The sequence below is a fragment of the Canis lupus genome, chromosome 26 (genome assembly GCF_003254725.2).
Source record: "Canis lupus dingo isolate Sandy chromosome 26, ASM325472v2, whole genome shotgun sequence".
Lineage (NCBI taxonomy): Eukaryota > Metazoa > Chordata > Mammalia > Carnivora > Canidae > Canis > Canis lupus.
Window position 1 is genome coordinate 17,656,546 of NC_064268.1, and position 27,997 is coordinate 17,684,542.

Below are 27,997 nucleotides of genomic sequence, written 5' to 3' on the forward strand. Positions count from 1 at the left end.
GCAATCTGAGTCCCATCCTTAGCAGTGTCATGGAGCTTAAGGGCTGGGAAGCTTCTAGAAATGGAGGAGAGGGCTCCTTAAGAGGTCTGGGCAGGGGGCTGCTTCACCCAGCCTCAAGCCCATCCCGAGAAGTATGGGCATATCCACACCTCCTGTTCTCCAGAGGCAAGGAGAGGCTCAGAGAGGACCAGGGTTTATCTAAAGCCACTTGATGGGGTCCGGAGGTGAAGCCAGGTCTGCTGCACTCTGAAGCCCATGGCAGAGCCATGCCAAGGGAAGGTTGGGATTCCAAGTGAGCACCCAGTGTCCTACTGGCCACTCCTGCAATGGGCACTGGGTCACCTCCCCTGGATGCCACCCTGGCCCCGAGTAGTGGGCATGACTGCAGGCCAAGAGGCTGATTCCAAAGGGGCTAGCTACCCTGAGTACAATGGAGTTAGTCTTCTACCACCACCACTAGGATGGTGTCCTACTGGGCCTCACGCTCCAGAGCTGCAAGGTGCTGCCCCTTATCAGCAGTATCCAGAATGGCTAAAGCACAAACCCAGAATCCTGGCTCTGCCACTTGCAGCAGGATTCTCTTGAGGAAGTCACCTGGTCCCTTGGGGGCCTCAATTTCTCCATGTGAAAAATGGGGATAGAAACAGTACCTCTGTCACCAGGCCATGGTGAGGACTAAACTGGATGATGGTATGTGGAGTGCAGTCCCTTACTCAGTGGGGCCCTCTTAGCTCCTCGAAATCCACCAGTCACTGGGCAACCACTATGCCTGCAACATCATCAACAAGGGCTAAGGGTGATAGCAAATGGCTTCAAGATGTGAAGGGATTTTTCCACAGCCAGAGCAGAGCAGGGTAAAGGGACAGGGAGGTAGAGGCAGCCCTGTCCTGGAGACCCTTGAGACCTAAACCCCAACTCCTTCCAGCACAGTTTATGCTCAACTCCCAGGAACAAGCCCCATAAGCACCAGAGCACCTGCAGTGCCAGGCTGCGGGGCCGATTAGGCACACGCCCAGCAACCTCAACCCCGGTCAGAGGGAGCCTCAAGGGAGCCCAGAGAAGAAAGGTCATTCCCAGGAGGAAGGGGGAGCATCTCAGCCCCTTGACTGTGTGCTTGGGAACTGCACAGAGCACAGAGGCACCCCATGGGCTTCGTGAGTCTGATGAGCCAGGTCTTATAGGGCTTACTGAACGGTAGGGTTGGGGTGTGAGGGTATTCTGGGGGTGGGACCCAACCCCATGGGCAGATGCCAAAGGCAGCACTTCGCAGTTGTTCACACTGAATCTTCCTAACCTCCGTGATCATGACCACCACGCCCACAGCCCCTCAGCATAAGAGAGAACATGGGTGGGCAGTTTGGGTGGGTTATGCAAGAATGGACACAGCCTGGAGGGGTTGGGGTGGGGCAGTGGGCTTGAAGGCCAGGCTCAGGTCTTAGCATGTTATCCACAGACCAGAGGAAGCTACAGAGAACATGCGGTGGTTACAGAGAAGACACTGGAGCTGGCCTATCTGGATTTAAACCCCAGCTCTTCCACTCACCATCCGTGCAGTGTTGGGCAGGTCAACTAACCTCTCTGTGCTTATTTCCCCCATCTAAAGGGAGGGGCACAGGTCAATGAGGCTGAATTTTGGCACACAATGAATTTCACATGTTCAGTAATTGGGGGGAAAAAAAACAAACCCTGAAGGCTGATGGACTGAGACAGTGCCTAGTCGAGTTTGGGGACAATCTGGTCGCTGGGCCCAGGGCACATTTTGACTCAGGACAGTGGGCACAGACTGGCACGGCCCTGCCAGGGGGTGCCAGGCCCGGGGCGGGGGTTGGGGGGCTGGCAGCGGCGGTGGCGGCTCAGGGCCTTGCTGCACACAGAGTGTGCGCGCGCACGGCTGTGTCTGTTGCTGCAGCAGCTTCTATGCAAACATGTTAATTTGTTTTCATTTTGTGTTTTTTTTCCCTCGCAGGATAATTGGGTGAGTTTGAAGTCTTGGCGAGGCTGCTGATTATAGCTATTTGGGTGGTGCCCTCGCGGGGCTCTGGGCCCTGCCTCCTGCCTCTGGCAGTGAAGGCGGCGTCTGGGGGTGTCTTGAGGGGTGCACGGAGCTGCTAGATTGGCTTCTGGGGACACAGAAGGCATGACATCCTGGGACCCACACCTCATGCTCCCCGCCCAGACACCACCGTATTCCTGAAGGGTGCAAATCCCACCCACAAACATCTTTTCTTTGCCCTGTTTGCTACAGTGGAAAAAATAAACTGTGACATGGTTGCCAATATTTAAAAGAAAAGAAAAATAAAATTTCACCCCAAATTCTCATTGTCTGGTTTGCCTTGAAAACAAACAAAAATTGGCAGCTCTGGAACCTCTGAGCCCACATTCCCATGAGGCCTAGCAGCAGCTGCTTTGTTCATCATGTCACCTGGTTGGCCCCTGTGGGCACCTGAGTTTTCCACCCTGGAGATGGGCACAGGCTTTGGGGTTGCATGGTCTGAGGCTCAGACCAAGGCTCTGCCCTCAGAAACTGTGGTCTCCGCCAGTATCTGCCTTCCTGAGGCTTTTTTCCCATCTGGGAAACCCCTGCCTCGCTTTGGGAGGCTTAAAAATAAGATGGCTGAGATTTCGGGAGGAGAGTTGGGACTTGGAAGGGTTGGCTCCCTTTCGGAGAGGGTAGGCTGGGGTGGGAGCTTCCTGTTCCCAGGTGTCCTGTACTCGATCCCACCCTGGGACAGCCTCATCTCTGAGCTGTTTTGTATCTGTTTCTTCCACTGGGCAGGGACTCGGTCCCTGAGGCCAGGGCTGCGTCTCTATCTCGGACTTCACTGACAGCCTACTCTGTGCCATGCTGTAGCAGAAGAGCTGGGAGAGGCATAGGGCTTGGGGCTCTGGTGGCAGGAGGCAGGGTAAGGGACCCAGGGGGGACTCCAAGTCCCACCCGGATGGAGGACCGCTAGGGGAGTGTCGAGCGGGACTTACTCTGCTTGGAAGGGATGCATGTGTGCTGGGGTGTGCATGTGCATATATACACATGCATGCATGTGTGTGCATGTTGGGGAAGGGAACAAGGGCAGTCCCAGGGGAAGCCCTGGGCTGACAAAGGCACAGAGGAGGGAATGGCCTGGTGGGTGCAAGCTGGATCTGGCGGGTGCCACGATATGCCATGGAAAGCCAGGTGGCATTTGGGCTGCCTGGGGGTGTTCTGGGCCTCCCACAGCACAGAGGGGACTTGGTCTGTGTCTATAGTGGACAGCTGCCCGATGAGAAGAGTGGAGGTCAATAAGAGACTAAGGATTGGGCCTTCCAGGAAACTACCTGCCCTGTGTTCCTAGGACTCTGGACAAGTCACTTCAGTTATCTGAGCCTCGGTCTGCCTATCTGTGAAGTAGGGCTATGGCAGGGACCCCATGAGACAATCCCTGCCATGTGTTGATGCTCCTAAGACTTACCCCACATGCCTGCCACCTGCACACTGCCTCAGCTTGTCCTCTTCCCTCTCCTAGAAAGGGGTAGGGATGCCAGAGAGCCCAGGCCACATTCATGCAGCCTGACCATGTACAGGCTCTAAACTCAGCACTTTACCTGTGTCCTGGCACGTCTCCCAAATGCTCCCTAGGGGTGTATTCTCTTCCATTCCCATTTTTAAGCTAAGGAGACTGAGCCTCTGAGAAAGGTTAGTGGGTAGGGCAGCCCTCAACGAGGTCCTGTCCTCAAACCCCACTAAAGCTACAGCTGCTAGGGCAGAGTCTGGACAGGAAGGAGGGACAGAATGGACGCCTGGTGCCTGCCCATGGAACAAAGGCAGCCAGCAGCCTTCCCAAAGCCGCTGCAGCAATGGAGACGGGCACCTCAGGTCGCAGCCCTGGTCCCGGGACCAGCAGGGTACAAAGGACAACTCCATGGAAAGTAAAGGCATTGAAGCTGGTCAAACGCTGGCCCTGTGAGCAGCTGTGAGTACGGCACTTTCCCTGTCCTCTCTGAGCCTATGTCTTCATCTGTAACGAGACTACTGCCAAAGCTTTGCCTGCAGGGTTGCCAGAGTGTCTGGCCCCATGCTGGCGCACAGTAGGCCTACAGCCAACCAAGTTAATGACTGCCCTTGGCTTCTCTAACAGCGAGGTCCCAGAAAACAGGAGCAGGCAAATAAATGTCGGAAGGTGGCGGCAGGGGAGATAACAGGCTCCCTGGCCAGTCTCCGGGGGGTGGTGGCAGACCTCTGTGGAGGGCTCAGGCCTCCCCGGTCACACAGGGTGGCAGCTGGCAACATCCCCTCCCCCACTGAGCACCACACAAAGGGGCCTCTATTCCCTGCTCTGAGCATTTATCTCTGGCCGGCTGGGCCGCACCGCCCTCTCCCCACTGTGCTGGTGGCCCTGCCTGGCCCGAGCCTACCCAAGCCTACACAAAGGCCGGTGTGTCCCTGCCAAGCCAGGCTGGACTTAGAAGACCCCATCCACAGAGAGCGAGAGAGCTCAAAATGGTCCTGGGGCAGGTTCATGGTGTATAGTGAGGCCTCATGTCCAGGGCCATGATGAGGAGCTGGCTAGGAAGGTGGGGAAAAGATTTTGGAGCAGATGAATCTGATTGTGGCTCCATCTGTCCTGAGCTGTGTAACTTAGGTCAGCATGGACCTCAGTTTTCTCATCTGTACAATGGAGACAATGCCCAACTCTCAGGGCTTCTAAGGGCTCAGTTAGGCGAAGCCTAGCACACAATCAGCACCCCGGAACCAGATTAGAGGTAACTGGGGGAGCCTCACCCTGAAAGCCTGGTGGGTTCAACCCCCTGGGGAAGGAGGGGGCACAGCAACCCCTGTAGACCACTCCCTCCAGCAAGATCCACGTACACTGGTGCTGACCCACAGGCCAGGGTATGCCCCCTCCTGCCTGAGCCCCTCTGCAGGCAGTAGATCACGGCAGTTATTATTTATGAGAACATGACTGTGTCCTAAGACTTTTAGATCAGTCATCTCCTTTCAACCCCACTGCTCCACTGAGAGGTGGCATACCAGCGATAGGCTCTGGAGCCCAGCGAGCCAAGTCCAAATCCCAGCACCACTTCCAGCTGTGAACCTCTTCGTGCTCCCTGGGGACAAGAAGTGCAGCCAATCCTCGTGGGGCCTGTGCAGAAACCCAATGGGAAGCACCTGCTCCATGCTCTCAGCCCGGGGCACAACCTCAGTAAGCCTGAACTCCCCACCGCTAAGCTGTCAGTCCTAACTCACAGATGAGGAAACTGAGGCCTAGCTGGCAAGCCACATGTGCCTGGTGTGCAGGAGGAGGGCGACAAACCCAACAGATCACTCAGGGTTTGAGGCTGAGCCTAGTGGACTCCCACTCCCCCTCTTCTGCCTGAGGATGCTGCAAACATATTTTGGCAGTTTTTTCTCCTCTTACAGCTGTCCTCAGCTCAGTGGGCTGTGCGGCTAGTGCAGGGTAGGGTGGGAGACCCAAGCCTGGAGCCTGACCCGTCCCCCTGGCTGACCTCCAGGAGCCCTCACCCTGCCACACAAAGTCCCCCTTCTCTCTCTCCCGCCTTCTTGGGACGGCCAAGTGAGCAGCGGAATACCAAGTAATTAAGTCGGCGCACACCATCCGGGCGCCCAGGAACACTGTGGAGTTTCCCTTTTATGTTTATAGCAATTGTATGAAAATGTGCAACATGGAGCGGCACCAGCTGACAAATGAGACGAAACAGACAGGATTCCGGGCCGGCTTTTTTCCGGGCCTGATTGGCATTAATTGTGAGCGTTTACAAAGCACAACTCGGCGCCTGACATTTGCTTCAAGCGAACATTTCCTTCTAATAGTTTTAATGATTACAACGGGAGCTGGTGATCACTGCCGGGCGGGGAATGGGCTGCCTGGTGCCTGGCCTGGGCTCCTGCCAGGGGTCTGACCAGTCTGTGCTTGCCTGGGTCCCAGGGGTCCCACTTACCCGGGCTACCTGTTGCAGGAGGGCTGCACCAAGTACCAGTCCTGGGGCACCAGGACCCCCCACATGGGGCCAAGCTGCTGGCACAAACTGAGCCGCCAGCTTACAAGTCTATGGGGAAACCCACAGGCATGGTGATCCTGAGTGCAGACCTGGGGCAGAAGGAGGGAGAAGGGAGGAGGGAAGAGCAATGGGATTTGGCTGGCTTGGTTCTGAGGCTGGAGGGCCTCAGTTGCCTCATCTTATGATGTGGGTTAGGAAGGATCCCACAAATGCTGACAGCTATTTCTTTGCCATGTGACCTTGGTGAAATCCCATCTGTGCTCTGGGCCTATCCTTCACCTACAAGGCGAGTGGCAGGGATGGGGTCAGCTCAAGTCACACATCAGCATTCCACTTCCAGCTGCAGGACCTCGGGAGACCCCTTGGTCTGAGTGTGTTTTCCTCACATGCAGAATGGAGTTCATAATCACCGCAGGCTGCAGAACACTTCCTGGACTCCACCAAAAAGGGTGCAAAAAACCCTGAATCTCTTGGCCAGCCAAGGGCCTGTATCCCATTTCCTCCCGGTGAGTCCTCCAAATACCTCACTCACTCACATGTCCACTCAGTAAACATCAAGTGTCCTGATTAGGAACCTGGGAAGGAGGGGTGCCTGCGGGGCTGAGTCAGTTGAGCGTCTGACTCTTGATTTTGTCTCAGGTCATGATCTCAGGGTCAGGCAATAGAGCCCTGCATGGTGCTCCCTGCTCAGCACAGAGGCTGCTTGAGATTCTCTCTCTCTTGGGATACCTGGGTGGCTCAGTGGTTGAGCTTCTGCCTTCAGCTCAGGGCGTGATTCCGGGATCCAGGATCTAGTTCCGCACTGGGCTCCTTGCAAGGAGCCTGCTTCTCCCTCTGCCTGTGTCTCTGTATCTCTCAGGAATAAATAAAAAAATCTTAAAAAAAAAAAAAAAAAAAGATTCTCTCCTTCTCCCTCTGTCCCTCACTCCATCCATACTCACTCTCTAAACAAAGCAAAGACCTTCCCTTGAGGAAATGAGATGACAGACATAGATGCATTTTGGATGCATTATCCCATTGACTTCTCCCCATTTTACAGAGGGAGCAACCAAGGCACAGAGAGGGAGGGAGAAATGAAATCTCCCAGTCGTGATGAGGTGGCCTGGCAATCAAACCCTGGCAGGCTGCCTCAGAGCTGAGTCCTTTCAGACCCACCTGGTGACCAGCCTACTTGGGCCCTGGGTGGGAGCCCCTTCTGAGGGTCTGAGAACAGCTGACCTATGAGAGTGGGGTTCATCTGCCCAGCTGGGATCCAGGAGGCCTGGACCACCAGGAAGAAGGGAATCTGTAGGGCCGGGCTAGGATAGAAATGGAAGAGGAAGCCCCTCATCTGGGGGCCCCATGACACCATTCTTTCCCACATTTCCATCAATGCTGGGCAGTGCCCCACTCCATGACAAGTCCTGCTGTAGAGGCCAGGCAAACAGCATCAGTGAGATGGCTGCAAAAGGACAGAGGGTCCTTGGACAGCTATGTGGCATGTGCAAAGGCCCGGAGCTGTGAAATTACCCTGGGGGGTACGAGATGCTGGCAGTCTGAAGAGGCAAACTGAGTGGTGATCAGCAGTCGGCCCTACCCCATCCGGCCCCCTGGCTTTGCCAGGCCCACTCTGTAGGAAGCCCCCCGGATGGGTCCCTGCTCTGTGCTTGGCTCCAGCCAGCTAAACCTTGGCAACTGTTCCTTTTGGAGTCAGTTTGGGGTGTGGGGCAGGGAGAATTTTTTTTTTCTAAATGGGGATTTTTTTTCCCTTTTGCATATGGTGGCACAGATGGGCCCATGATCCATAAAAACTGTTTGCAATTAAACTCCCACTTTGCATGGCTGGATTTGTCAGTTGTTTGAACCTCGAGTGTGGGGTTGGTTCCACACTGACAGGAAGATAGGACTCAGGGCAGGGTGGGGCTGGATTCTGCAGGATGGGCGGAGGCCCAGGAACCTGCTCTGGGCTTGGGGCCCGAGCTGATGGGGTGTCATGACAGCTGTGCCAACTCCCTCTCTGGGCATCCCCCAGCCCTCGCCAGGAGTCGGAGTGTGGCCAGGCGGCTGGGGTGGGGCTTGGCAGGGTTTCCCAGCCCAGCGGAGACTTGGCCAGTGCTGGGTGCCCTGGCTGTGGGGGTAATGAGGGGGGGAGAGAGAGGAGCTAATCACCACTCAGCCCTGCCAGAGACTGGGTCTGGGACAAGGACAGGCAGGAGGGTGGCTGGGCAGTGTGAGCCATAATGGGGGTCCAGCAAGCGGAGTACCATGGCAGGTTCAAGGCTGAAGAGCCAGAACCACTGGCCCAGTTGGCAGAAAAGTCTAGGATGGTGCCAAGAAGAACTGCCAAGAGCCAGCAGAACTGGATCCTTCTTCATCCCCGGGGGAACTGGACCAGTCTCCTTATGCCTCCGTGAAGCAGGTAGAGAAATCAAGGCAGACACTATGTCAGGGGCCCGGGATGCCCTTGCCAAACCAATAGGCTCTGCCTTTGGGAGCCTTTTCAGAGGGCTTCTAGAATGGGGACAAGGGGCCTGCACCCCTTTACTACCCTTGGCCTCAAAATGCCAGCCTGCCTCCCCAGCTGCCACCTGGGGATGCTTCTTGTTTGGGTTAACAAATGCAGCATTTGGCTTTGGGAAATCCTGAGATCACTAATAATTGTTCCCTGATGAAAAGAAATAAGGCCCTGATACCCCCTCCCCCCCCCCCCCCCCCCCCGCCCCTTCCAAGCGAGGAAAGAAAAGTCATAAAAATAGCTTGTTATCTCACCTATTGAGGCTCCGACTGGATGTTACTGCTAATTGGGTATAACATCCTTGTCTTGTTCTCTCAGAAGCTAAATCAAGAAAGCGCCACTGCTGCGAACTAATTATATCTCCGGCCTGCAGCCTGCAGCTCGTCTTTCCCTTTATTGAGTTAAAAAATGGTCACGAACCTTCATCTTTTATCCCCCCCAAGCACCGGGTCCAGGCTATCTGCATCCGGGGCGGGAAGGTCGAGGAGGGGCTGTGGGTAGGGACAGCAAGGTGTAGAGTGCTGGGAGGGAAGCCCCTGCCCCTGGTGTCCGTTTGGCTCCCTCCCCCAGCCACCACCCCAGGCCTCTGGCCTCTCTCCTCCTGGCAGCAGGGCCCACTGGGAAAGTCAGAAGCATGTCAGTCCGGTGGTCAGTCTGGTGAACATTTGTTTGCTTATTCATTCAATGCTGCTCTAGGCTAAAGCTTCTGGTAGACCGAGGTAGCCCCAAGCACCAGCTAACCTCACCCTGGGTTCAAGGAAATGCTGATTAAATATACTGAGATGAGCTGGGATCATTCCTCTGCTCAAAGAGCTGCCACAATTCCCTACCATGGAGTCCAAATGCCCAGAATGGCCCTGGCTCCTTTCACAGTCCCCCATGTCTCCATATTCCAAACAAATCCAGACATACTGGTCCCTCAACCCACACTGGGTCAACTCCTGCCTGCCTGTCTCTGAGCTGCTTCTCAAGCTCTTCCTTTTACCCAGAGGTGGGCCTGTCCCTTTCTTAGAAGCTCCAGCTCTGCCTGTCAGAAGACCACCAATCTTTAAGGCCTTTGAGGACACCTCCTCCAGGAAGCCTGCCCTGCCAGCCTGCCACACTCAGCCTGGCTTCAGGCTGTGAACCTCGAGACCTGAGTGGTCAATGTCAATTCAGCCACTCAGCAAGTGCACTATCCTATTCTGCTTAATGGCTCTGAACCTCGGTTTTCTCATCTCTAAAATGGGTTAAGATTTCTTCCTAGAGGTGCCAAGAGGCACACTGTAGGTGCTCTGCAGAATGATGAATGAGAGAGTATCCATGAAGGACCAGAACTCTCAGAAAGAGCTCACTAAAGGCTGTTACTATTATGTAGGATGAAAGCTTTTGGAAGCCCCCCAGGGCACTTGAAGTGAGCATGCACTCGGCCACTTGCACACAGGTCTCTTTGGAGCTGGAGGGAGGCAACACTCTTACACCTCAACAGCTCCCGCAATTGTAGAACAACCTATATCCACAGAGAGAACCTGCCAGTGTCCCTAATTCTGGTACCATATGGAGATGGGCTGGAGCGACCTCTGAGCTCATCGAGGCCAGGCAGGCAAGCAGGCTTCAGCTCACAGGCCCCACTGATTGATTGGAGCTGCCTGCCCAGAGCCCTGGAAAGAGCCCAAGGTCAGGGGAAGAACTCAGCAGGGGAAGAGGGCAGCAATTGATTGGCGATGTCTGCCAAGGGCACAGCGGTGGAAGGCAAGCCAGGCCTGCCACAGATTTGCAATCCTTGACATTTTACAGAGGACGCAGCTGAGGCTGGGTTGAGGTGGGAGGTAACTCACTCAAGGTCATGCATCTTATAAAGAAAACAGCTGGGCCAGATCTGAGTCCCTGCTGCAGCCCCTGCCCAAGGATCCTCCCAGGACAGCCCCACCCAGCCCAGGGTTCTCACAGGAGGAAGACAGGCAAAGCTTGCATGGACAACCAAGGGCATTCTGTCCACCTGCCATGTGGCCCTGGGCCATCACTTTACCTTGCTGAGCCTCAGTTTCTTCATTTATACAATAAGGATAAAAATACCCTCCCCACAATCCTATGAGGATTAAATGAGAGAACAAAATGTCAAAGCAGGAAGCTTAGTCTGGAGCACAGCAGAGGCCAGGAGTGTCCTGTGATTCCCATAATAGGCAAAGGTGTTTAGACAGAAATCTCCACCAAAGCCAGCAATCGAAAATGCTGCCACCTCCTCCCCCATGGAGCCCTCCCTGGCTATCCCAGCTGGTAGTAATAGTTTCTGCCTCTGATTTCCTAGCACGCTTTGAGAATCTGCGGCCCCAGAGGGCAGGTGCCATATGTGGCTTGTTTACCGCAATGCCCCTGCTCCTGGCATAGGGCCTGCACACTGTGCATTCTTGTACTGTAGTGACCAACCCACTGCACTGTGATGGTGTGTCTGAGGCCTCACCACCTTTTAAGGTAACTGGGCTTGTTCATTTTTGCGTCCCCAGCACCTGGCAGGGAGCCTGGCACAGAGCAGTGAGAGCTCTCTGAATGAACGGATGAATAAAGAGTAAAAATAGCAGCTCCTGTTTACTGCCCACTTGCAATGGGCTCCTGCCAAGCCTCACAGCTGCCCTCCAAAGCAGACCCCTGGCCCATCCAACAGATGTGGAGATTGAGGTCACGAAGATGCTGAGGAACAGGGCTAAGCTCCAAATTTCAGGCCCAGGAACTGGAGGCTGGGAGGCCCTGCCACCTCTACCTCTCCCAGCACCAAGCTCAGGCTTGGACCTTGTGGGGCAGCTGCCCCTGCCTTGGCAGTGCATCCTGGAGCAGACAGCTGGCAGCTGGACTTCCTCCTCCCCCTCCTCCTCCTCTTCCTCCTCCTCCAAGGGAGGCCCCCTTCCCCACAGACTCCAGGTCATTAAGTTCTGCATCATTAAGTCCCTGTCCCCAGGAGCCTGTTCACAGCCAGCCTCGGCCTTAGCCCCTGACCTCCCAGGCCTTTGTCCCCTGTGCCCTCTGCACAATGGCAGGGGCTCCCAGGGCCCCAAACAGCTGCTACGGCTGGGATACTGGTTTGCTGCGGGACCAGGGTGACTGACTGGGGCCTGTGCCTGAGCCCACCCACTACTGAGGGGCTCACACTCACCCGAGCACTCTGCGTGCTCAAGCTCATCCCACCCACAAGCCTGGGAGAAAACTGCTATTACTTCCCTGAACGGACGAGAAAAGTGAGGCCCAGAGAGGTAAAGAGACTTGTCTGAGGACACACAAGCAGGGAGAATGCAGGAGCCCAGGGTTCCATCGCAATCTGCAACTCCCAAGGCCCTGCAAAGGTTGCCAGAATGACCTGTCTGGCACCCATATCATCTCCCACCCCTCCCTGTCAGATGCCTTTGCTGCCTTCAGGTTGTGGTTCCTTTGGACACATCAAGTACTTAGCTTAGCACTCAAGGCCCTGCACACTCTCGTTGTTTTTCTCCCTTTACCTCTAGCCTCTTACAAGCTCCCCCTGTCCTTCCTGGTCATTTGTTTGAATATCAAAGACCCTCTGCCAGCAACATCATCATTTACTCCACGCAGTCCTCAGGCCTGAGAGCAAAAGCCCCCTCTGTCAGGAAGTCTGCCATGACCAGCTGCAGTTTTTTCCTCCTCCAGCCCTGCTCTGGCTCTGACCAGAATTCGACTTAGTTGCAGATTCATCTTCCTCCCCGTGGAGGCTGTGGGCCATCTGATACCTTAGAGCTCTGCCACATAGGCGGTGGCCAGAAGGGTGCCCTTGCCCAGACCCCGAAGTGGACCCAGGGGGTGATGGAGGGGATAGCTGGAGCCCAGGCTCACTCTTTCATCCTCTTCTCACTGGCCATGCTGTGTCCTGCATCCCCACTTCTGGCCCCCAACCACTTCACACTTGTGCTCCTTCCTGGCTCTGTGACCTTGGGCAGGGAAGTAGCCTCCCTGGGCTCCTTTTCTCCCCGGTAAAACAGGGGTAGTAACAGCCCCTGCATTTCTTAGGGCAATGACATACATCCGGGAAGGTCCCCGACAGGTGACCTCTACCCAGGAATGCTCACTATTATTATTTCTGTCTGCGCCCTATCTGGTGGCCAGCACATGAATTTGGGGCTCAGAGAGACTAGCGTTCCAACCGTTGATTGGGTATTTGATTCTGGGCTGGTGGCTCATTCCTCCGGGGCCTCTATTTCCCCATCTCTGAAATGGTACTAACTCCGCCCACACCAACGCGACCCGGGTCTGGGAAGCTCTCTTTTGTTCAAGGCCAGGCGAGGCATGCAGGAGGCCCTCGGATATTTCTCAACTAACGAATCAGTGGTCCAGGTGTAAGGAATCCATCCCCCTTCCAGCCTCCTCCCCGCCCACCCCTGCCTCCAGAATCCCCTTCCCCACCCCCAGCCCGTGCAGACTAAAATAGTCATTAGGCAGATTTCAAAAGATGTCAGTAGCTTATAATTATAGTCGACATCCTTCTGAGATAAAAGTGATTACCTTGGATGCAAATCACTTAGCAACCAATCAGGGCGGTGGGCGGCGCCCGCGGAGGTGACCGGCCGGCGTGCAGCCCTCCGCCCGCAGTCCGCCCGGCACAGGCGGGGAAAGCGCACAATAGCTCTTGACACGCAAATGGGTTAACACAATAAAGGCGGCTCCGGCCTCTGCTGGGGGAGAGCAGCCATCCCCGGCCCGCGGGAGGTAATAAAGCGGCCCTTTTGTGCGCGCCTCCTCGTTCTCACCCCCGCCCCGAGCCCGGAGGAATCGCCGCCTGATTGAATTACGGTTCATGAATATGAGCTGCTCCGCTTGCTTCCTCCGGTTGGTGAGGGACTGGAAGGTGGAGGGGGCCGGGAGCGGTGGGGGGTGGGGGGTGGGGCTGGCCAGGCCCCGGCTTCGGCCCCGTAGGGAACTCGGACGGGAGGGAGCCACGTGTGCTCACCACGTGGGGGTGCTCTGGGTAGGTGGCTGGGAGAGCCAGTCGAGAGGAGTTGGAAGGGTCCTTGACTACCCTGCAGTCTGATCTGTGGCTCCAGGAGGGACAAGGAGAGCCATTCGAGGCTCTGTTCTGAGGATGAGGCTCAGAGAGGCAAAGCTACTCACCCAAGGTCACATAGCCAATAAGGGTGGACCCATTCCACAGCCTGGCTCTTAACCATGAGACACTGCCACCGCTTGGGGTTAAGCAACCCAGCCTAGCCCCTGGCCAGAGCAACTGTGAGGCTCAGAAGGGATAGGGGATGGGCTAGCTTACGAGCTTAGGTGGAATTAGACAAGTGGTGAGGATTACTGGGGGAGTTGGGGTAGAGAGTGGAGGGAGGGAGCTAACCTTGAGAGGAGACTGGTCAGGGTTACCATCCCCATTGAGGGAGCCCTAACTGGGTCCTCTCCCCTGGTTAGCCTCTCCCATCCACGAGTCTCCAGGACACGCCCACGCTGGCACCACCACTTCCCCTCATCCAGCACACCCCAGCACTCACAGGCCACATTCAGTGCCCAGAACACTCTTTGCAATCCTCTGCCTGGCAGATCCCTACTTGTCCCGAGAGTCACAGTGCACTCCTCCTTACAGGGCCCTTGCCAACCTTCAGGCTGGGTCAGGAACCACATCTACCAAGGTTGGCACTGACTCATCCACATCCTTGACTTCCCTACCAGCTGAATGCCCACCAGGAGGGTCCCTTCAGTAGGTGAGTGCAGCCTCACACCTCTCCCTGAGGGGAGCCAGAGGGGCAGATGACAATGAGCCTAGGGCCAGCTCTCTCAACCCTTCCCTCAGTGCTGGAGAAAGGCGTACCAGGGGTGAGAGAAGCAGTCTGTCCACAAGGCCAGGGCATAAGTTGCTACTCAGGTCAACATATCTTGTAGGTAATCAAGAAGCAGGATTCAAACCCAGGTTTCAGTGTGGGAAGGCATGCTGGTGAGGCCAGACTCCTACCATTGCCGAAAGCCCCCCACTGTTGCAGAGACCCTGTACAACAAGTGGTGTAAGGCCTCCCCTTCACCCCAGAGGAAGGGGACTCTGGTGCCAAGGCACTTCGGAGTCAAACCTCTGCAGCTGCCTGGCTGAGCACCTGAGCCTGTTTCCTCATCCGCAAAATGGGCCACAGCACACAAGCCACTCCAGCGGTAACGGTAATTGAGATCCTATACAATGCCTGGCACACGGGGAGACGCGGGTAAGCTGGCACTCCCTCCTGCTCCTCGCCTGGTGCTACTGCCAAGCCCAGGGAAGGGAACAGAAGGAATTGCCCAATTCTGACAGCCTTTCCCTCCGCTTTGGCTGTGGAAGTGTAAATACTCCACGGAGGACCTCCAACTGCCTGTGTTTGTGGATCTCTGGCGCACACTCCGGGTTTGTTTCTAAACTGGGAAGCTTCGAGAGGCAGTGCAAACAGCCCTTCTGCCCACCTCTCCCACTTCTCCCCCCATCTGCTGTTGCTCTGTCCTTGGAAGCCTGTGTGTTTAACGACACCATTTCAGCTGGAAATATCATCTCCCTGCCAAGCCCCCAAAAGCAGCTCCGCTGATATTTATTGACCTGTTAATCTAGCTGGAGAGCCTGGTAGGAGAAGAGAAAAAATGCTGGCTGCATAAAGACTGGGGTCGGGCTTCTCATAATGACCCCCCCCTTCCCTCTGTTCTCACCCCACCCTGCGCAGAAGCAGTGACACAGTTCTCTAACCTTTCCCTCCAAATGTGATCACAGCAGTTTCACCCACATCCGACAACAGGAGCAATTGCCGACAACAGGAGCAATTGCCGGGAGGAACTCAGAAGAGGAATCAAAGAACCCAACAGCAGGATACTGGCTGGGGGGTTCTCTGGGCCTTCACAAGGCACAGGGCCAGTGCTGGGGCGTGTGGGGAAGAGGGCTGGTGCCTGAGTCCCATCAAAGCTGGCCCCTGGCAGGGACACACTTTTTTCAGACCTTGGCACTGCCGGGCCTGACTTGCCCTCCATTCACTTAATGAGCACCACACTGTGCCTGTCAAAATCATCTTAAACAGCAAAAGGAGAGTGGGGCAGACAGGAGTTTAGGCCTGGCCAAGGCCCTTCATCTTGGGGTTGTACAGCACGGGGAACCCCTGGACTTGAGGGGTTGCAGGCAGCAGCTCCTCTGCACTTTCCCTGGCTGGGGGAGCACACTTTTGCTGATCAGAAGTGGCCTCTTTTAAGGTGGGGTGGGGGGGGGGCACATCTCTCTGGGAACTCCAGCTGGCTGGCTGGGTGTATAGTGGGGTTTAAGGAGATCTCCATAGCATCCCTTCTGAAAGCATAAAGTTGCTCTGTTTGGCAGTCCTGAGCCCCCAGGCAGTGCCAGGCTATATGGGCAAAGCTGAACACCTGTCCTTGAGGGGAGGAGCATCCGCAGGGACAGCTGGCACTGCTTCCCTCCCCCACCTCATGGAAGAGCTGGGGATTTAGGTCAGAGGACTGCAGTCCAGGGTGGTGGCGAATCTGCCTTCACCCCTCCATAACCCAAAGGCATCCAGTCTTGCCCCTGGTTACCACGACCCCGCCCCCTCCGACCCTGGGTCAAAGCACATCAGGTCGCCACGGCAACCCCAGTGACGTCAGAGGCCTGGCATGACGTCACGCTGTGGCCCCACGGGGGAACCCACCAACCTTGCCAGCTTTTTTGAAGAAGGAGGACTGTTCGGGAGACTCTGCTGTGTTCTAGCTTTGGAGGGGACGATCCCCAAACGCAGCTACCTGCATGGTTGGGACTCCACATCCACCTCTGTCTGAGCTGAGGTCCCCTGAGGACCTCAGAGGCTGCCTGGGAGACCCCAAGGGTTCCATCCTGGATACCCCCCTCCCTGGCCCTCCAAGACACGGGAGTTCCCAGGGCATTTTCGGATGACGGAGCTGCTACCTTTGTCTGCTGGCTTTAGGGGTGGGGTGACCTTTCCTCTCCGGCATACGCCTCGCCCGGGGCTCCGTGGAGTCCCCCCAACGGGCCCCCAACCTCCTCGCCGGCCGCCTGGCCTGTCTGGACAAGTTGTGTGTGAGAGGGGAAGGGCTGGGGGGAGACCAGGAGCAGCGCTGTTCCAAGATTCCCAACAGCTCGGGGCCCCTTTATTTCCGACCCGGCCGCCCCGACGCCAGGGAGTGCCCCCGGCCCCGGCCCGGAACCAACCGCGCCCCGAGGAACTCACCGGATCCGCCAGGCCGCTGAAGGGCACCAGGTCTCAGCGGCGACGACTCTCGGCCCGCCGGGTCGCAGCCATGCGGAGGCGGCGGAGGCTGCCCGGGGGCGCGCCCCGGGGGGGCCGATGCCTCTCTCGGGGCGGAAGGGGACGCTGTCAGCGACGGTGGTCCTGGCGCCGGCCCGCGCCGTCCGGGGGCGGGGGCGGCGGCTCTCCCGGCTCAGCGTGGGTCGTGCCCGCCCGGGACCTGGGCCGCGCGGGCGCTCAGGCGGCGCATCCTCGCCGGGGCCTGTGCTCAGCGCGTCCGGCGGGCGGCGCTGCGCCTCCCCTCGGGGTCCCGCTCAGGGCTGCAGCTCGGCCCGCGCCGCTCCCCGGGGCGCCCTCTCCGCCCGCGCCGGGAGCCCGGCGGCCGCGGCCCCTCTCGCGGCCCCAGCCGCAGCCTGTCTTTGTTGCTTCCTCTCGCTCGACCGCCCGCCCGCGGCTCGCAGCCCCCGGTCCGCCCGGCGGCGGGAGGGGGTCGCCTCCTCCGGGGTTACACGCACCTGCAGCGGCCCCGGCCCCTCGCCGGGCACGCACCGGCCCCCGCAGGTTGCAAAGAGCGGCGGCTAGAATGCACCGGCCCCTCCTCCTCCTGCTCCTGCTCCAAGCCCTGGGTGTGGGGGGAGGGGAAGCTGGAGAGCAGCGGCGGCCGCGGCGGCGGCGGCGGCGGCGGGCGGCGGAGGCTCGAGGCAGTCCCGGGGGCCTCGGCGCCGCCAAATAACCGGTCCGGGTGGCGCAGGGCGGACGTGGGGACGGCCCGGGGCACGGCACAGCGGGCGTGCGAGCTCGCGAGCTGCAGCAGGGGTGGCGCGCGCCGGGCTCTCACGCGCCCATGGCCCCTGGCGGCGCGCGGGGGCTCCCGGGGCCTCAGCCTCGCGCCGCCTGGCGCGCGCCGGCGCCCAGCCTCGCCTCAGGCCCCGGTGCGGCGCGCAGCGTCCGGCGGGCGGCGGGCCCGGCTCCTCACCTCCCTCGGCTGGAGCACGCAGGCTTCCCGCGGAGCCGCCAGCCCGGCCGTCCTGCCCGCTGCTCCGCTCCGGCCCGACTGACAGGCGCGAGCGCCGGCAGCGGCCGCGGCGTCTCGCCCCCCGCCCGCCCCCTGAGGTCCGGCCCAATCAGCGGCGGCCGAGAGGCGGTTACCAGGGTGACGCGGCGCCGCGTCCTGCGGGGGGCGGGGCCGGGGGCCGCCACGCGCGCTTTTCGCGGCAAAATTCAAAGGCCGGCAGGGCGGCTCTCCAACCTCCTCCCCCAAGCTGGGGCGAGGCGGGCCCGGCCTCGCAAGGACTGCAAGTCCCGGCATGCAGCGCGCCGGCGCCGGGCGGAGGGGCCCCGACATGAGGCGCAGAGCGTGCTGGTATTTGTAGTCCCTTTGTCGGGACCCAGAGGTGGAAAAACAAGTATCCTTTATTGAGCACGTGTTTGGGGCAAGGCACTGTGCGAAGAGCATTCATTATCTGCTAATCTGGAAGACAATTCTACGGGGAATTTATTAAAAATAGTAGCAAGCTACCACTTATGTAATTACATACTCTGCCATAATGCCCACAACAACCCTGTAAGGTAGATAGTATTATCCCTATTTTACAAATGAGAAAACCGACATGGTAGGTACTATTATTATACTCCCAGCTTATAGAGGAAATTGTGGTTAAGAGATGTGAAGTGACACTTTGTCCCGGAGTGTTTTGCCCCAAGATATTTTTCGGCAGTGAATGATATTTGGCATCACATTTGAGATCTGTGGACCACTGACTATACACCCAGGCACTGTGCTAAGTTCTTTACAAAGTCCACTGCGTGGTATCCACACCACATATATGGGAAGCAGGCCCCGATATTCTCCTCCATTTAACAAATGGGGAAATTGAGGCACAGTATTACCTGGTGCCAAATTTTGAGTCTATCAAACTGTACTGCACCTTGCCTTTTACTTTCTAAGCAGCTTCATAGGTTCTCAGTAGGTCTGACTGATAGCCCATGGTGGCCTGCTGTAAAAAGTCCCATTTTACAGCTGGAGAAATTGAGTCCTGGGAGGGATAGTTCCCTCAGTTGCCTTGTGTCCATCACACAGCATGCTGGGGAGCCAGCTTTCCAGGAGAGACTTCAGGATCCCTACAGAGATGCAAAGCCACAGAACTCCTCTGACCACTCTCAGGCTATGTCTGTGTGACCCCATGGAATCCCATGGAACTTGAGTGGGATTCCATCCCTGTCCTTGCTAGCTGTTGGCTTTGAACATTTACCTTCGTGGCTCTGTGCCCCAGTTTCTTGTCTATGTATCATAATTCCTATCCGAGGGAGTGGTTGTGCGGACAAAAATTATTGCTGGAAATGATTCGGAATCCATTAAGTGCTTAATAAATGCCAACTGTAGTCATCCAGACCTGGAAGGCTTTGAAGAAAGACCCTGGTGAGTGTACCCATGAGATGGGCTGCTTTTGGGGTGGGAGGCGGGTAGCTAGCCTACTTTTAGGAGCCAACACACCTCTACCCAGAGCCTGGGGGTGGGGGGGTGCCTGTGGTGGAGCTCCAGGGCCGACCAAGTAGGCCACCTGCCTCCTTATCTAGGGCAGGAGCTGGCCCTGTTTCAGGCCCTCGAGCCTCTGCCATGAGTGCCATTCCCAGCAGCTCCTGGCTTCATTGCCCTGCTCTAGTTCTCCTAGGCTGTCTCACCCAACCTTCTTGGAGTTGGAGTGGGGGTGGGGATGTACATGGGAACTTGATCCAGCTGTTTCCACTAGCTCACTCTGCTCCAGGGCCCAGCCACAAGAGCTGCCAGTGACGTCAGGGCGGGTTACCCGGGCAACGCACTGGGTGGACCCAGGGTGTGGACAGGTGGGAAGAATATGGTGCAGCACTCCAGCCAGGTGCAATGAGAGGGATGGTGACAACCAAAACCCTGGGAAGAAAGAGAGAGCAGGAAGTGGAGAAGAAGGCTGCAGGGCCACACCATCTATTTTCTATAATTTAGGATTTTTTTTCCATCGTCAGTTAACTATGACTTGACACCTACTATGTGCAGGGCACATGCTCCATGCTGTTTATATCACATATTTCTATCTCCTTTTACCTTCACAGCACCCCGGTGAGGTCTGTTCGATTACTGTACACATCTCATAGTTGAGGATGGCCGTGTGACTGGCACAAGGTCACACAATGACAGAACCAGGTCCCAAACGCTAGAGCCTCTGATCTTGATTTACTGCACCCTATGCCAGCCACTAATTGACTGGGTGCAGCCTTGAGGGCAAGTTACCTGTCCTCTTCAGACCTCAGTTTTCTCTGTTGTAGAATGGAGGGCGGGACTAAGGACCCAGCCCTACCAATCACACTCCCTTGAGGTGGCACTCCTCCCTGACTCAGTGGCTTCCAAAGGTCTCGCTGTGGTTCCAATGCACAGCGGGGGGTTTAGAAGGTCTCAAAGGGCCCCTCCGTCTCCAAAGGTCTGGGAGCCCATGATGCACTAATGGTGGGATTTCAGACTGGAAGGCAGCTGCATAGGTGGAAAGCCCAGTCTTTCAGGTGCCCCTCATACCCGTCCAGGCAGGTAAATGGCCTCACAGATGCTCAGCTTATACCCTCCCACACTCACGCTCACACTGCCCACCTCCCTGAGGTCAGGCCTTCCTGTCAGTGCCCCCCAGGTCCCCAGTTCCCAGCCTTGATCCGGCCTCCCCTTGCTATGGTCATGTGCAATAACTCTGCATTATGTGAATGGAGACAGTGTCAAGATAGATTTGCCACGGTCCACAGAACCACCAGGCAGGCCAGTGCTTGAATGCTGGCTGCAGCCAGGGGTTCAAGAGGCCCTGAGGGGGTTGGGGGACAGAAAGCATCTCAGTCTTCACAGTCCCTTTATACCTCCTACATTCCAGCCTTGCTGAAGTGCCTGCAACATCCTCCCAGGTGTCTCTCTGACTTCCAGGTCTCTACCCATTCTGTCCCTTCCACCTAGAATATCCTCCCTTCAGGTAGTTGACTTTTGCTTCTCCTTCAGATTTTAGCTAGGGTATCCCCTCCTCCAGGAAGCCTTCCTTGACTACTGCCCTCCAGGTTGGAGCACTTCCCCCTTCATAAATGTACTTTGTCTGTTTTATAATGACTCACATATTTGACGGTCTTTCCCACCAACCTGAAGGCTCTGGGAGACCAGGGTCTGCATTTAAACTGTGTTAGCCCTAGCACAGCCCTGGTATATGGTCAGCACTCAATAAAGTTTAGTTGAATTAATCTCTGAATCCATGAATAAACATGGCCCAGGTTTTCTTTGTGGTGGAGAAGCAGAGAGAGGAGGAGGAAGTGGAATCAAGCTGACTGGGCTTGAATCCTGACTCTTCAGGTGATTAGTCATGTGACTCATCTGTGCCTTGGTTTTCCCCATCTGTGAAATGGGGTTAGTTGTCACATAGGCACAGCTCAAGGGGTCTGGAGCCTGAAACTTCTGCTCCCACTCTCCCATGTATGTAAGGTTAGTCATGCCTGTTCCCTCTTTAACTCTGTTCATTCTTTGATTCATTCATTTCATTCATTCATTCAATATCTCCTAAGTACTTGCTCTGTGGCAGCCACTAGGGATTCAGCAGTGACCCAAACAGTCCTTGACCTTGTGGGGCTCAAGTTTCATGGAGGGACAGATAAAACAACCAGCAGTGATCATCCAGGGTAACAGGAGAGGGAAAAGCCCAGAGCAGGCACCTGACCCAGCCGGTGGGCTAGTGATGGTAGAAAGGCTGATCGGCGGCCCTGTGGAAAAATGAGTAGGAGGTAGCCAAGGGATGGGTGAGGGGGAAGAATGATCCTGGCAGAGCGAACTGCCAACGCAAAGGCCTGGTGTCCCAAGTGAGGGGGCTGTGACTGTCCCAGGAGTGGAGGTGGTCAGAGGCTGAGCTGAACTGGGGAGGGAGGTGAGGAAGCAGAGGCGAGTCTTTGTCCTGGTGGGAGTGGGGGAGCAGGCCTGCCCCAGCCTCCCTCCCCAGCCCCCACCTGCCTCACCTGCCCTTGTTGCCATAATCTAGGCCAGAGCCTGGAGGGAGCCGAGCCCCCATTGGTGCGCACCACGTAGGTTTTTCAGAGATAATTTAATCAGAGCTATTAATAAGCAGAAAAGAAAGAGCTCTTTATGCTCCTCCTGGAGAAAAGGAGAAAGAAGCAGCACGTGTAACCTTGTTATTCACCCAGCTCTGCCCACCACCCCTTCCCCCCAGTACCTGGAGCCTTTCTCTAGGGCAGGCCCAGAGAGATGGGGCCAGGAGCCCAGGGGAGGGGGGTTGAGGAGGCCCACGTAGTCTCAGGGACTGGCCCCTGCCACGCTCACCTCCAGCCACTTTGGCCTCCTCTTGATTGCTGACAGGCGCCAAACTAGTTCCCCCTGAGGCCTTTGGTCAAGCTGTTCCCTCTGCCTGGAACATTATTCCTCCACTCTTTGCATGACTGTCTCATTGTCACAGTGTAGGTCTCAGTTAAATATCACCTCCTCTGAGAAGCCCTTCCTGACCACCCCATCTACGGTTATTCTCCCCAGAGGCCCTTCCTTTGCTTTGCCTCTGGAGTACTTATTACCGTCAGCAACTCCCTGGGCTCTTGTAAGTTGACTTGTTTATTTTCCATCTCCCTGTCTAGATGGTCAGCTCTGGGGCCGGGAGGACTCTTGGTCATCATCCTCAGTGCTATATCGCCAGCATCCTGTGTGATCACTTGCACACATTAGGTTCTATGTCGATCTATGTGGATGGAATTGGAGAAGGTTCAAGATGCCCGGAGAGTTCAAGATGCCGGATATCAGCCAGAAGGTGATGGGGTCCCTTCCACCTGGGAGAACCCAAGAGAATCTAGGATTCGTTAAATCCCCTTGTTTCACCCCTTGGGATTAGGAGGCCCAGAGAGGGGAAGGCACTTGCTCCAAGTCACCCAGTAAGTTTGGGCCAGAGGTGGGACTTGAGCCCAGAGCCCTCTGAGGGCACACAGTTTCACTTGAGTCTCATCTCACACACCAGCTCTGTGTTGAGGATTCTGAGGCCTCACCCGGGTTCAGAAGGGAACAAGCGCTGTGCTACCATCAATTAGTGATATTTGCTGAGTCTGGGGTTAGCCGTCGGGAGAGCTAGTAGCCCACAGGCTATTCTGTGGGCAAAGTTTGAAAGAGCACTGGACTGGGAGCCCAGGGTTTCATTCCTTCAATCAGCACCACTGTCTTGTCATGTGACCCCTAAGCCAGGCAGCTTCCCAGAGCCTCAGTTTCCTCAACCAAAAGTTGTGACTACTTACTGGGGTGCTGCCTATTTCAAGGAAGGACTATAATGAGAAAACGAGGACAACTATGTCCAAAAGCACCTAATGGGTTCTACAAACATAGCCAATGATTATTAGCGTAAAATAAAGTGGCAGCAGTGATAGGAATATGCATCTAGCGAGGCCCCACTACAGACCAGGCACCACTCCAGGTGCTTTGCATACATGATCTGCAAACCTTGCAGCAAGCCCATGAAGGGGAAACACAGGCCTGGGTTATAGATGTGGACTCTCTACAGGCTGGCATCAGTGGCCTTGCTCCAGGTGGCACTGAGCTCCTGGGTGTGCCGCACGAGGATCTGAACCCTGATGTGTCTCTGCCATAGGTTTCTGACTCAGGGAAATGGGGGCTGGATGTGGGAGTGGTCCCCAGGACCCCTGCAAGGTTGATCTCTGCTCCTCTGGCCTGGCTGGGCCTGGTTCTCCCAGGCTCTGAGTGGCAGGCAGATTTCCAGGGGATTAAACGCAGCCTGCCCGGCCTCCCCCACCCCCCACCCCGCCCCAGCCTGGAAAGGCCAGCAGGGCCTCCCAAGCCTGCCTGGCAGATCTCCTTTTGTACAAAAAGTTATTGACTTATCAAGGTTAAAATACATTCAGCGCCGGCCAATAAAACAAGGATACCGCCGCATCCCGGCTGTCATGCGCGGCCTGGTTTTCATGGCAACAGGCTCTCTCTGCACATGAAACGGTTCAGTTGTGCAAAGTTCAGGCGTTACATAAACAGGGAGTTAACAACAGCAGCAGAAATCAATGTCTAGCCAGGCATGGCCTGGGGAGATAGCATTGATTGGGCCGTATGCTGTCGATAGGCCAGGTCCCTGCTTCCTGCCCAGTTGCCTTGGGCTCCCTCCCGCGGCCCCAACCCCTGGCTCAGACCCAGAAAGCTCCAGAAAGGTGCCTCCACCCTGGCCCCGGAGCCCCTTTCTGGCTGGGATCCAGCGGGGAGGGGATCTGCTAAACTGTCTGCAGCTGTTTTGTAAACCATTATATGGCTCAAAGATGCCTTAAAATAAGTTCACCCCATTATTAATAGAAAAGGCATCCTCTTGCCTTTTGAGCCATCCTCGTGACAAAGGAAGATCTCACTGCTTCTGTGTTTAGCCATAAAAACCACCCATATTGCAAGATGTGCCCCAATCAGGTCAAATAGATCAGGATATGAAACCAAACTGGCCATGCGACCTTGGGTAAGTCACTTCACCTCTCTGAGCCTTGGCTTCCTGTTTTCTAAAATGCCAAGAGTGACATCACCAACCTCATGGAGGTAAGAAGGAAGAAATGAGGGGACACATGTAAAGCACCTCGCTTAGGGCCTGTGTCAGGAAGCTAATCCTCTGTGTCTCTCTCCTACTCTAGATTCCAGCACACACCTAGATGGGGCAAAAAGAAACGGGAAACTAGGAAGTGATATTTGGGCTCAAATCCCAGTTCCTCTGTTAGCTGTGTGACCTTAGCCAAGTCACTTTACCACTCTGAGACTTGGCATTCATTCCCTTATATAGTATGGGGAAAAAATGTCTTTGCAAGAGAGAAGAACAAAATGAGCTCAATGTTCTGGGCATGCAGAAAGTGACCAGTAGAGAGTTATCAAATCAGATCTTTCTTTCAGTCTTTCTTTCTTGCTTGCTTTCTTTCTTCCTTCTTTCTTTTCTAAGATTTTATTTATTTGAGAGAGAGAGAGAGAGAGAGAGAGAAGCAGACTCCCCGCTGAGCAGGGAACCTGATGCAGGGCTCCACCCCAGGACCCTGAGATCGTGACCTGAGCTGAAGGCAGACGCTTCAGACACTTTACCGACTGTGCCACCCAGGTGCCCCCCTCCAGTGTTCCAGTGTCAAATCTACTCACCCTCGAAGAATGGAAGCTCTCATGGGATTTCTCTCAAGAAAGGGAGGGCTCCGGAGAAAAGAGTTATTTGTTCCATTTACCGGAAGGTTCTTAAGGACAGGGGCCTAATCTTGTTCATCTTTGTGTGGTAATGCTTGGTACAGAGGCCAGGTCTACAGTAAGACCTCCGTGCGTGTTTGTTGAACAAAGTTAAATACCTCTGGAGAGCTGACCAGGCCTTCTTTATCTGGCATGATAGCATGGAGACAGGGCGATGGCTAGGATGATTTAGGATAGGTTTGGGGGTGCTTCTAGACATACTGGGTATGGCACAGACAGCCAACTCACTGCTGAAATTCATATCTCCTTCCATGGGATGAAATGGATGCTGGGAAGCAGAGCCCAGTGGGAATAAGTAGCTCGAGGCCACATTTCCAGGCATGGCTGAACGAGTAGCTTTTGCCACTGAAATGTGAGCAAGCATAGTGTAAGAAGTGATTATGCCTCTTGTACACAAGTTTTCTCTTCTGCCCCAAGGCAGACAATTGACCTTCCTAGAGCAGAGCAGGGCCAAAAGATGGATGGAGCCTGGGCCCCTAAATCACTTGCGGAGGAAAGTTGCCCACCTGTTGACCAACAACAAAGGCTTTGAACTGTTATATGAGAAATGAACATCTGTTGAGTTGCACCATTAAGATGCCAGGGTCTGTTTGTTATAGCAGTTGTGTTGCTGTTACAAATTCACAGTGCTTCCTAGAAAGGACTCAGAACACTGCTCCTCTCTCCCCGAGGCCCCCAAACACACACAGACACACACACACACACACACACACCCGGGCACAGTCCTCTCCAAGTCATGAAATTTTACAGAGCTGAGAGGGGATCCTTGTTTTTTTTTTTTTGTTTGTTTGTTTTTTTAAGATTCTATTTATTTATTCATGAAAGACACAGAGAGGCAGAGACACAGGCAGAGGGAGAGAAGCAGGCTCCATGCAGGGAGACGACGCGGGACTTGATCCCAGGTCTCCTGGGCCGAAGGCAGGCACCAAACCGCCGAGCCACCCAGGCGGCCCAAGGGATCCTTGTTTAATAAAGCAAGGTACAATAAAACATTAATGGTATAATCCAGGTAGTGGATATTTAAGTATTCATTGTCTTTCAACTTTGCTGTATGTTTGAAATGTTTCAAAATAAAATAATTGAGAAAATATCTATTCTTATATTTTCAAACTCTTCCTAGGAACCTTTTTTTTCCCTCAAAGATTCCATTCATTCATTCATGAGAGAGAGGCAGAGACACAGGCAGAGGGAGAAGCAGGCTCCCTGTGGGGAGCCCAATGGGGGATTAGGTCCCAGGACCCCAGGAACACGACCCAAGCCAAAGGCAGATGCTCAACCACTGAGCCACCCGGGTGCCCCTCTTTCTAGGAACCTTAAGATTTTAAGAAGATATGTCAGGGACCACTATTATGGTGGGGGTAGGCTGAGGAAACTGGTAAATGGAGAGCTCTGGGTTCCCAGCTCCATCCTCTGCCCACCCACTTCAACTAGAGCAGGGTCAGTTTCATCGCTTTTTCATATTGGAGTTCTGCATGTGATTTTAATTTGAGAAAAGGTTTCCACTGTTCTAGCAATAAAAGCCTGAAAGCCACTGAGTTCAATCCTCTGGTGTGATAGATGGGGAATCTGAAGTTCAGAGGGGAAAGATACTTGCTCCAGTGAGTCAGTGACTGGGCAGGAATTCACACCCAGGTCTTCTGGTCCCCAGGACAGAGTCATTCTCCATGGCTTTCTGGAGGTTCTCCGGGGGTCTCCTCCCTGGGGGCTGCTTGAAGGCAAAGAGGGTGGTTGAGACACCAGGCAGGACTCCTTCATGCCCCACACCCTCTGGTTAGAGCCCTCTGCCTTTGGCTTTCTTATATGTTGGGGTCCAAGGCATTGACCAAAGCATTCTGCAGGTGCGGAATGTCTGCCTGTGAGGTGGTGGAGGAGGCCACTGCAGAGGACTTCAGTGGGGCCAAGGATTTCCTAAAGTGGGACCCTCCCCCCTCCATCCCAGCATCACCTCCTTCTCTCTAGCTGGGGTGAGAAGATGGATGGGAGGAGGCAGGGCTGGGACAGACCACTCAGGAATGATGGATTTGGGCCCTGACCAGAAGCTCCAGGGTCATCTGGGGCCATGGGCAGAGGTGACAGGTCATCTAGCCAGGGCCAGGGAATCAGCTTGGGGGTCTGAGGGTTAGTAATGGAAGGAGTGGGGTGTACCCTGACCCTGGAACTCCTCTAGTACCAGCTGTCTTCTTCATTCATTCTACTATTCCAGTGTGCCAGCCCAGGCCTGGGCTGATAAATGGATATTATAAAGCCAATGATTGGTCACATGTCCTCGGGCAGGTCCCATCATCCCTCAGAACTTCAGTTTCCCACTCTAGAGAATGAGAATAATTGCACTCCTAAACTGACTGTGTATGCGATGCACATGACACAGAGCTTGGTGTGAAAAATTGGTGACCCTCCTCCCCAGACTCCCAATCAGAGGAGAAGGGTCATGTTACCCCATCCGGACTGTTTCAGGGAAGATGAGCATGGGTTCAAATCTTGACTCCGTGTAGTAGCTTTGTGACCTTGGACCAAATCACTTCCCCTCTCTGGACCTTGGTTTTCTCCTCTGTAAAATAAGCTTTGTAATAATAGTAATTTCCTTATATCTGATGATTGTGAGGTTTTATTGAGTTAACGTATTGAAAGCATAGGGGTGCCTGGCCAGCACAGTCAGTGGAATGTGTAACTCTTTTTTTGTTTTGTTTTATTTTGTTTTTTAATTTTTATTTATTTATTCATGAAAGATGCAGAGAGAGAGAGAGGCAGAGACACAGGCAGAGGGAGAAGCAGGCTCCCTGTGGGGAGCCCAATGGGGGATTAGATCTCAGGACCCCAGGATCACGACCCAAGCCAAAGGCAGGTGCCCAACCAGTGAGCCACCCAGGTGCCCCAAGAATGTGTAACTCTTGACCTTGGGGTCATGAGTTGGGGTCATGATGGGTGTAGAACCTACTTTTAAAAAAAAAATCGGGATCCCTGGGTGGCGCAGCGGTTTGGCGCGCCTGCCTTTGGCCCAGGGCGCGATCCTGGAGACCCGGGATCGAGTCCCACGTCGGGCTCCCGGTGCATGGAGCCTGCTTCTCCCTCTGCCTGTGTCTCTGCCCCTCTCTCTCTCTC

At 55.3% G+C, this 27,997-nt stretch overlaps 1 protein-coding gene and 1 long non-coding RNA gene across 7 annotated transcripts in view; one reads left to right on the top strand and one right to left on the bottom strand.

Annotated features, from left to right (window-relative positions):
• The window catches only part of FAM222A (family with sequence similarity 222 member A), a 56,587-nt gene extending 39,006 nt beyond the window's left edge, over positions 1-17,581 (bottom strand). Inside the window, exon 1 of one of the 6 annotated variants that reach the window (XM_035706357.2) lies at positions 16,639-17,581. The gene's annotated coding sequence lies outside the window, so the exon portion shown is untranslated. Of the gene's footprint in view, positions 1-8,742; positions 11,452-12,973; positions 13,105-16,638 lie in introns of those variants that run through there. The other 5 variants (XM_025474264.3, XM_025474267.3, XM_025474266.3 and 2 more) reach the window with 5 other exon arrangements.
• On the top strand, positions 13,151-27,994 carry LOC118352370 (uncharacterized). Its single transcript, XR_004809388.2, has 3 exons — positions 13,151-13,297; positions 14,049-14,166; positions 22,285-27,994. It is a non-coding gene; the product is annotated as an uncharacterized LOC118352370 (long non-coding RNA).
• Positions 27,995-27,997: the final 3 nt, after the last annotated feature.